Source organism: Aythya fuligula, chromosome 5 (genome assembly GCF_009819795.1).
Source record: "Aythya fuligula isolate bAytFul2 chromosome 5, bAytFul2.pri, whole genome shotgun sequence".
Classification (NCBI taxonomy): Eukaryota; Metazoa; Chordata; class Aves; order Anseriformes; family Anatidae; genus Aythya; species Aythya fuligula.
In genome coordinates, this window is record NC_045563.1 from 56,332,048 (window position 1) to 56,342,078 (window position 10,031).

The following is a 10,031-nucleotide window of genomic DNA, read 5'->3' on the forward strand; positions in this document are numbered from 1 at the left end:
ATTAAGATTAGATCAGGCTAGGGCTGAAGGAAGGGCAGGAGGGTGATGGAGGACAGCAGTGCTGTCTGAAATGAGGGATCTTGTGCTATAGGTGTAGGACAAGCTGGAGCAAGAACTGTCAGGAAGTAGGACCGAGACAAGTCCTCTGTGGTCATGGTTCAAAGCATCACTCAATAGCCCAAAACAGCCAGTGGGGTTTTCGTATGTAGTTGATGGGCAGCAGGCCAGGCTCATAGGCCAATCCTTGTGTTTAAGGAGACCAGGTGTGGTCAGGCAGTTATATCTGCCTGCCCCACTGCAGTCTAACAGGGCCTGACACTTAGTCACAGACACCAACACGCCTACACACCTTCACAGGAGCTGCCTGTGCTGCCGAGCCCATGCCGAGGCTTGAGGAAAAACCAAGTGAGCAAACAGCAAGCACAGGTGTCCCCGGACACCTGGTCTGAAGGAATCCACAGGCAAGGGATAGAGGGCTGCCTTGTCCCGAGCCCAGGAAGAGTGATAGAGGCACTGCCCACGTGCCCTGTGTGGAGAGGACAAGACAGGGGGTGCCTAAATGCTGTATGGGTGCTGAGGATTGAATCTCTGTGCTTGAAATTGCGTGTTCCCAGCACACCCCACAGGGAATATATAAAAAATCACTAACAGGAAAAAGGGGAGTTTAACAGGCTGGAATAATAACTGATAAGGAAGAGAGAAGCTGTTGCAAGGAATACAGCGTGATAAAAGAGGAAAGGGAAGCATTTACGGCAGAGAGAGGCCTGGAAAGCTCAGGATAAAAGCAAGCAAACCAGCCTTATAGAACTGTAAACAGCCCTGAAAGTGACAGTTTGGGCACAAATTCACAGAGGGAATTCTGTAGGGCAGATCTTAGCAAAGCGCACCTACTTCTTAGGGCTACGTGGTCTTAAGGCATTCCCCAAAGTTTCCTTATCCAGTCAATCCAGAGAGAGAGCTGCAATTAAATTCCTGACAGCCAGCCCATGAAACAGGGCAAGGGGGCATGTGGAGGGCACTAAACTAGCAAGCAGGAAATGCCAAAGAAATGTCCCTGAAATAATCTTTCCCAGGCTGAGAGCTGTAAACCATGCAGCTGTGAGACCCAAATCATCACAAACATGGAACAGCTTTCTGCACTGAAAATCCTACCGTCTGTATGAGACTGATTTATTTTTTTTTTAATGTTGCTTTCATAAAATGGGCTAACGGCTCTCATAGTCCTTTAGGTTGTGGAAAACCAACATTACTGGCCCTCTGTGGCGTGATAGGATTCAGCTCTTCTCCTCGGAGGGTACTTCAATGGTTCAGTTGCAAGTAACCTCCTCCCTTGAAATCCTTCCCTTGCAGGGCAGCAGACCGTGCTTGTACCACCTTCCTCTCCTGCTCCAGGCATGCCCTCTCTAAAGGGCAACCCAGTTGCAGAAGATTTGAGCAGCAAGTCTACTCCTTCCCTGTGCCTTGAGTAGCAAGTACACTTCTAAGTAATGTGACTTTAAGCCTCTTAGAGCAAGAAGCAGCACTGGCTTCTGGGTTAATGCCCTATTCCCTCAACTGTCAGAGAGCAGGTACCTTTCAATTCTGGAGTTTTTTGGCTCACACATGAGTGTAGTTGCTTGACTTCCTATCCGCAATATAGCTTGCTCCTTGTTCAGGATGTAAAATGAAAGGCAAGATTCATGAAAGACTCTGCAGAGACATCAGTGGAACAACAGAGTGGAAGACAAGTACTGCTGGACATAAAACAGCACCAGAAAACCAGCTGAGGTAGCCAACACTGAAGGTGTAGTGAATAGAAAACACAGGGGAAGCAGAAAGGACAGACGCTATACACAGCTTCTAAGAAAGAATCAACAGAATTTCACAATGTTGTTTACTTGATTCGTTTTAAGTATGTTCTGCTCCATTTCCATGCAAGATCAGTCTTTGCCAAACCTCTGCTTCCCATGGGGCTGTCTGCTGGTTGGGTCAGTTTATTGTTCACAGAGATATTTGGGTTACCCAAAGCCAGTGGTGAGATCTGGAAACGGTCCCTTTTGTATTTAACGAAGAAATACAAAAGCTGCTGTTGATTAGCTCACATTTCTGACTGCACATTTTTATATCCAGCTTGATATGCTGGATGTTCTCAGCGTGATTCATCTGGAAAAATAGCAATTTAATGTAGAAGGGCATGTTGGAGCAGGCAGAAACATTTCAGGGAAACATAGATTTAGTCAGAGGATTTAAATATCAACATACAGAAAATTATCTGTCTTTGTCTGGATGAAGAATACTTTTACAGGCTAGGACTCTTAAAAGTAGTCAAAGGGAAGTAGGCATCCAAATCCCACCAGATTTTTTCAAAGCTCTTTTAAAAATCCCATCCTGGAATGTGAGTATCAGGCTAGACTAATGGATCAGATCCAAACATGCATAAGTGAGGGTAGCCTCAATGTGGAATCACGAAAAACAGGGAAAGAAAATACCTCATGAAGTCATCTCGTTTATCCCCCTGCCCCGGGCAGGATTATCTATACCTATATCATTCGTGACAGATGTTTGTCTAACGTGTTTTTAAAGACCTCCAAAGACGGAAACTCCAATATTTTATTATCCTGTTAGAAAGCTTTTCCCTATTGTTTAACCTGCATCTTTCTTCCTGTAGCATAAGATCACAACTTTCTATCACATAAACCATGGGCTTTTAGGAAAGACTATTTCTGTCCTTTACACAGTTTGATTCTACCTTCTACATACTTGGGGATTATCTCTGTGCTATCCAAAGGCTTCTCTTGTAAAAGCTGAGCTATTGAAACTTGATTAGCTCTTACCTCCTTGGTCATGTTTGAGACCTCCATAATTATACTCAAGGCTTCTCCTTTGAATCTTTCCAACTGGTCCACGTCCTCTCAAACTGCAACACCAGAGAAGTTCAGCCAAGTTTTTTTCCAATGCTGAGAATAGCAGAAAGATGGCATATATATCAGGTATATCTCGATATATATCAAGCAGGCTACATTGTTCTTTGTGCAATTTGGTATTCAGTATTGCACTCCATCTTTTTTCTCCTCAGCAGCATGACTTTTTTTTGACTCATTCAAGCCACAGAAGAAAACCTTTCCCAACTTAGAGTTCCCCCCCCCTCCTTCTTACATGCTGCTTATCCTGGCCGTCCACCTCATTAAGCAATTTTTCTTTTATAGGATCTCTTACTTCAAATCCTAGGTAGCAAATTCCAATTGACTTATTATTTAAAATAGATCTAGCTCCTATGGAGCTTGCTCAACTGCCAACGTGGTGCACTGTGAACAGAACACTTAGCAATTATAGAAATGATCCCCTCTGTTTCCTTCCAGCCTGTACAATTTAAAAAAAAAATGCACACAAAAAAACACTAGAACATAACAATAACCCTAAATAGACTATACAACATCAGCCAGTCTCAGTTGTTCATTATAATCATAACCGGCTTGTAAGGTTTCAGAGAAGGTCATGTCAGCTATTTAGGAAATTAGCATGATGTTAAACGTATGTAGTTATTATTCTTAATTGGCAAGTTTGATTATCAGCTGTAAACACAACCTGATTTTAAGCTAAAGAAACCTTGCGATGAAATTCCCCTGCTAGATAGTCTGCAAAGAGAGATGTTTTCAGCATATGCTATGTTTAAGCATATGAACTGCTGTTCACGTTATCATTAATCATGCATTGCAGTGGATGGTACAATGTATGCAAATCCTATATTTACAGTTCTCTGTTAATTGCATGGTGCAGACAGAGCCACCCTTCTCAGGGCTGGGAGCCTGGGATGTGTGGGCTGCAGCTTAGCATCAAGAGCCTGGCCAAATCAAAACTGGCTAATTTGTTGTGACTGTAATTGGTGCTGTTACATATTTAATAGCCTCAGTTACCAGAACATAACGTCTCGGTTTCTGTGTATATTTCCCAGTATAGACAGTCATATATGCATTTTAATTTCTAAATATACTGCATTCCCAAGACCTACTCTAAAATAATATAATTGTTATAAAATCATGCTTTCAGAAACTTGAAAGTACGACAAGCTTGTCTGAGGAGACTGGAGAGGGTATCCCTTTGTCCATTCACGATAAAAACAGTCACTGTGTATGCCTGCAGAACCTCTGTCCCTTTCATGGTGGACATTTCTGGAGCTATTTAATACAGACTAATTTTATTTATTTATTTTTTTTGGCTACAGTTTTTACACTACACTAATTACAAATCATATCTGAAATATCTTATTGATTTCCTCATGGATATTTCCAGCATGCGTCCACCACAGATGGACATTTTTAAGGCAGCCAAACACCAAGTTCACCAGGAAACCTAGAGGAGCTGGGCCATAGGTATCACTGCAGCTTTGGGTACACGGTGCTACTGTCCAGCTCCCGCTGATGCCAACTGCCCACTGTCACCATTGTGACTGCTGTCCCAGGGCAGGAGCTGTGCTGAGTACACAAAGCACCGAGCAAAGGACCAGGAGGCTCCAAATCCGCACTGCAGGTCCTTTTATTGTGCGTTTGGAGCTTGCAAACAAAAATGACCATGAATAGAGCTAACTGGGATGGAGGTGGACTAGCACGGACTTCCTGAACTACACTGAAGAAAGCTCAGCTCCACCTGGCACTACACACTGGTACACACATGACCCATGGGATGGCAGCGTGGCTGGTGGTGGTCAGGGCAGCTGCACTGGGGCTCAGGGGAATTGGGCACAAAGGTTTTGAACACAGACACCTCGGCTCTTTCCAAGCTCCAGGTCCCACACTAGCCACCATATGCCCCTGGGAGGATGGTGCCACTCGGTACCCTGGAAAAGATTCAGTAACTACATAGATGAGTAAGAATTGATACTGCAGAATGTTGTGTCATTCATTGGAAATCATTCTAGCAAATGATCTCACCATCCTAGTTGCCATTCACCTTGCTAGACTTCAGCAACAGAGCAGAGGCTCGTGAGTGTTTTTTTGTTTGTTTCTCAAGTGTGCATGTTCCCTCCCTATGAGAATATCCTCCAAGTATCTGAATCTCCGGCTGCAGAAGCTGTTGTTAACTTGCAGAGACCAAGGTTTGTTATCAGGCTTAAAGCAAAAAGTACCCTCGAGTCTGTTCTAAGACACCAAGCACATTTGTTTGCCTACTATGTTTTTCAATAAAGTCCAACTGGCCTCACAATGAACTGGAATTTCAGTTCAGCTGTCCATCCAATACTCAAAAGCGAAGCAGGCTTTTACTGAGCACTCACAGACCCTCCCAGGCCCCTGCCCAGCAAGATGTGTGCAGCGCTGCTGGAGACCTTAGCAATGCTCTCCAGGCAGGATTAGATAAGATGTGAGATTTTGCCTGCATGAGTCAGCCACCTCACCCTGTTTCTTTGTTAGTGACTTTAAGACCTTGTCTCTACTTGAAAGATATACCTGTAAAACAACAGTGCACATGGGATGGAGCTTAGACCAGAGCCCAAAATGAAGTTATAACAGGAAAACCTTTTTCTTTTTTTTCCCCAATGTAACCATGCTTACAAGGACAGTTACAACATCCCAAGAACTGTGTCCTATGACTAGCATAACTCAGCAAACATTTCAGTGTAGATCAGGTCAACTGTGCACCCAAGCTGTAAAAACACTGGAGAAATCTACACAGTCATTCATTTTATTTACATTAACAGAGACTTCAACCCTATAGGAGAGATTCTTATCTACCTTGCAAGGTCAGTGCTGATTTGTGTTACAGACCAATTGAAAAACTAAACCCTACTCCCCTCTACTCTGCCCTAACTGTATACAATTAGGACTGAACACTGAACATTTTCCAAGTCACACTTCCAAGTTAGAGTTACCAACCCCCTGAGACCCATAAAATTTTTAAAAGTTCAAAATACTTTTTTTTTTTCAATAGAACTGTCATTAGGTGATTTTCAATAGTGCAGCTATTATAATGTCTGAAGAAATGGAAATTCCTGTACTTGATTTGTACCCGGTTACGTACTTCAAAATTAGAGAAGTCCTTTTGTGTGAGTGTTCAGGCCACTCATAGCAAAACAAATAAGAACAGACACTCCTATGAGTCCTTAGAGATATTTGGGGTCCATAGGTGCATATTACCTTATTTGATACTTATTACAATGGCATCTTACAAATGACAAACTGAGTAACACGAGCTGGGGACACACAGGAAGCCTGCAGCTAATCAGAGAGCTAAACAACACCCTTGGAGTCAAGATGTTAAGGCTACTGGGCACTATTATTTTCTAATGCAACCAGCATTTTCCAGCTGTCTTGTATTTGCAGGTATGTTGCATCAGTGTAGGTGAAACAGCCGAGCATGTGCACTCCCCGTTGTGTGGCACAATACTCCTTGTGGATCTCTTTTTGATTCAGAACTGAAGAGCTCTAAGTCTTCACTATGTTGCCTTTTTTTTTTTTTTTTTTGTATATATTTCTCTTTCCTCTCAGACAGATTTCAGGAAGTTGCTGCTGTCTTATTACAGCTTATTCCAAGCAGACTCATTATATCATAGTAAATGTTTGCACATCTGATCTTGACACTTTTCAGGATTTTTCGATTTACCACCAGGAGGTGCAAATGATCTTCCCAGCTGCACCACTTTGGTGTTCATTGCAATTACCAGCTATATTCAAGGTAGAAAGAGCTTTGTCTATTCTTTCACAGGATTTTTCTTCCTTATTTCCTCCCTACTTGCGGGCCATGAAGGCTTTCAGAGCACTTACCAAATGTGATTTCCTAGCCTGTTTTGGATTGAGCTTTCTCTGGGAGTCAGCTCTGCGTTGCTGTTGTTGCTGGCAGAAATATTTGGTAGTACTTACACATTGGAAAAGTGCATACACCACACCATGGCAGTTAAAACAGATCATTTCTATGGGTGATTTGTTATCTCCCTTTAAACAGTGTGACTGAGCTGTACAATCAGTCCTGGCAAGAGCTGACTGCAAGCCACACAGTGAAAGCCAAGGACCCACCAAATGCCTGGGATCCACTTCTCTAGTGAGTCTGCAGCCAGAGCTGGTCATAGCCCCAAATTATCGGCAGGCAAAAAGGGAAAGAAAGCCCTGTCCTTCTCACTCCGTGCAGACGTGAAACAATAAGGATGGGTGGGGTTTCTGTCCCAACTGCACGTATATTCAAACCCATATTTAAATTTAGCCCTTGTGAGAACTGGCATCTGAACCGAACCCAAAGCTAAGAGAAGGCATTTCTTCCATGCAGGAGCAGCCAAGTATGTAAGATATAATCACAGGGTAAGGACAGGCTCTCAAGATGAGGTGGTCTCACTGGACTTCCAGTGGAGATTGCAGAATTTTTAGTTGATTTAGCTTGTTTCCACCCTTCTAACTATGGAATGTTACAGCAGCAGCTCAGATCTGAATCACAGAAACTCCCTAACACTGACTTGTTTCCAAATAATTTTCTCTTTACCCTTTACACATGGGTGGGGATCCAGTATTACTGCAAGACCAAGTGCGCAGGGCACTCAACAGCACTAAAATAGCCAGTTCCAGCACTGTTGAGAGATACAGTATGTGCAGTGCTAATGTGTCCCATCCCACCTGAGCAACCTGACCTCCAACCTCCTCCACCTATTTTCCCCACAGAAGTGGGCAGGGTCACCTGGATATTCTCTCTGCCTTAGGAGTTAAGTAGCAGAGCGTTAGAAGTAGGTCACACTCAATTGTCTCCCTGTGCAGCAGAGAGCCCCATACCTTGTTCTCTCTGGCAGAGTTGCTGTGCCCAAGTTCCGTAAAAAAGGGGCACCAGCAGGAGAGCCAAGATCTCAGGGTGTCACATAGCACATGCTGCAGCCTCCAGGGTCACGTCCTGGCTTCCTCATGAGACCACTGCTCTGTTAGCAAGAGAAGAGAGAGAGGAAAAAAAGATGAGAGAAGTCAGAAGCTTATAGGTAAGTCTATAGAGAACATGGTCAGGATTAGTTTGCATCAAAAGCAGTACTTTGCAGTACTGTTTTAATATTTTATTTTTTATACCATGAAAGTGTTATGCATGTTTCCTCTACCATTTAGCAATTGGCCAAGTGGAGCAATATTTGAAATTTCCCTTTCTTTTTCTGCCTTGATAATACCAAAACGAAAAATTTGGAAAAGGTTCTCAGTCCCAATGTACAGAAAACTTTGTTTGGGTTAAAATAACATTATTAAAGGGATATTTCCACAGCAATTCAGTAGTCCACTAATGGCTGTGTACCTACGAGCCTGGTCCCTACAAACAGCAACATGTATAGCCCTGTAGTTAGCTATCTGTTCTCCAGTTTTGAACTTGGCATATGCTCCATGTCAAGACTTCAGGGCATAATCAACAAGAAGGTATGGATTCCGATAAAATTCAGAAAACACTAAGGAGAAAATGAGTGTATCTAAGCAAGGCTATCTCTAATACTTTCAACTAACTCTACGCTAAACAGCTCCTGATGGCTTTCATCTCAACTACCATGCATGCTCCTCCCTTTCTTCTAAGGGTGATCTGCTGACATGCTGAAGGGCTTCTTTCCCAGACAGCATGAAATACCCAAGTGGCCAAGGAAGGGAGGAGTAGGCTCATACTGCTGCATTTTAGAGACGGCTACAGCAGGCCCTAAATGTGGGGAAAGAGACCTGAGATACTGATTGAGGAGAAGAGGGAGGTGAAGTCAAAATGAGGTGGAAAACGAAGGATCACAGTTTGGCATTCAGAAGGAGAAAGAAGAAAGGAAAACAAAGATAGAATAGGAGAGAAGAAAATTAAAAAGTCACTCAGTCTCTCTGGACTGCAGCAGACAGCATCACTGTAGGGGGGACAAGTGAGGAGAAAAAGGGGATCGAGGGGCTCCAAGGGTGCGTGCCATGCACAGCCCACAGGCATGGCAGCAGAGGGAACACTGAGGGTTTATTTGCTTTGTGTATGCCAATTGCCAATGCCAAGGACAAACGAGAAAATTGCACATTGACAAAAAGCTTAATTCCCTCCTCATTAGCAAGCAGAAGCACTGACACCAAAGCATGCCGCTCATTAGCTCCAGTTATTTTAACAGTAAATCTTGAGTTATCAGAAGAAAACTCTGACAGCATCACTGAGCATAAAGGAATCTAAATTCACTTATTTGCACCCTCCAGCAAACTGTAAGTACAAAATTGCAGGGTACATTTTTTTCTAAATGTGACCTCTAATTGAAAAAAAAAAAAAGATTATTTTCTAGTGCTGAGATTATTGTCTAGTGCTCAGCTGGGAAGGAATTAAATAGGATCTGAAAAATAGTTAATTAGAAGGGCATGCTGCGGTTGGCAGTTCTGGTTCCTTTTCATCCGTTTTACAGCCATACTGTGAATCAGGAACATCAAGAACTGCTGAGAAATTATTTGCGGAACATCTTTCACTATCCACTGAGCCATATTCCGAGATCTCTCAAGTCAAAAGGATTTTTCTCATTGACTCCAATGGTAAATCACATAAACACGTTGGAGTATTTAATTAATATACATGAGGTGCACAACACAGGAACAACACGAGCATCACTAAGTGGTAACCAGATCACTTAAATTGATATCCCTTTGCTCCTTTCTTGGTTGAAGAGGCTTGTGAAAGCTCCCTAGTCAAAAGTCACTGAAGCAATACAACAATAGAGGAGGGAGACCAAAACACGCACCCCGGCTGACCCACAGCTAGACCAGCCATAGTAATGGAAGTGCTACAGCTAAAATAGAGGTGATTAATTTCTACCTGGCCAGATGTCTGTCCAAGAATGCATCACTTATGAGTAGTCATCCTTTTGCATTAGTGTAATGCAAAACAGTGAGCTAAATGCTTCTGATAATGTTTCCAGATCTATGTTTGGATTACAGGAATATCAGGAGTAATTATAGAGAATTATCTCTAGCAAGAATTCTGGTGGTAAGTTAGGATAAATACAGCACAAACGTACAATTCTTATATATTGGAAGAATGAAACAATATCAAGCTTCAGCTTTTTAATTCTGGGATAGACTTACTGAATTGCCCAGCTACATGTCATACCCAAA

The 10,031-nt window shown here is 42.8% G+C and overlaps 1 long non-coding RNA gene across 1 annotated transcript in view; it reads right to left on the reverse strand.

Moving 5' to 3' along the window:
- The window catches only part of LOC116490283, a 29,094-nt gene extending 21,286 nt beyond the window's left edge, over positions 1-7,808 (reverse strand). Inside the window, exons 1-2 of the long non-coding RNA XR_004253354.1 lie at positions 7,725-7,808; positions 2,814-2,936 (exon numbers count right to left, since the gene is read on the reverse strand). This is a non-coding gene — a long non-coding RNA (uncharacterized LOC116490283). The remainder of the gene's footprint in view (positions 1-2,813; positions 2,937-7,724) is intronic.
- Positions 7,809-10,031: the final 2,223 nt, after the last annotated feature.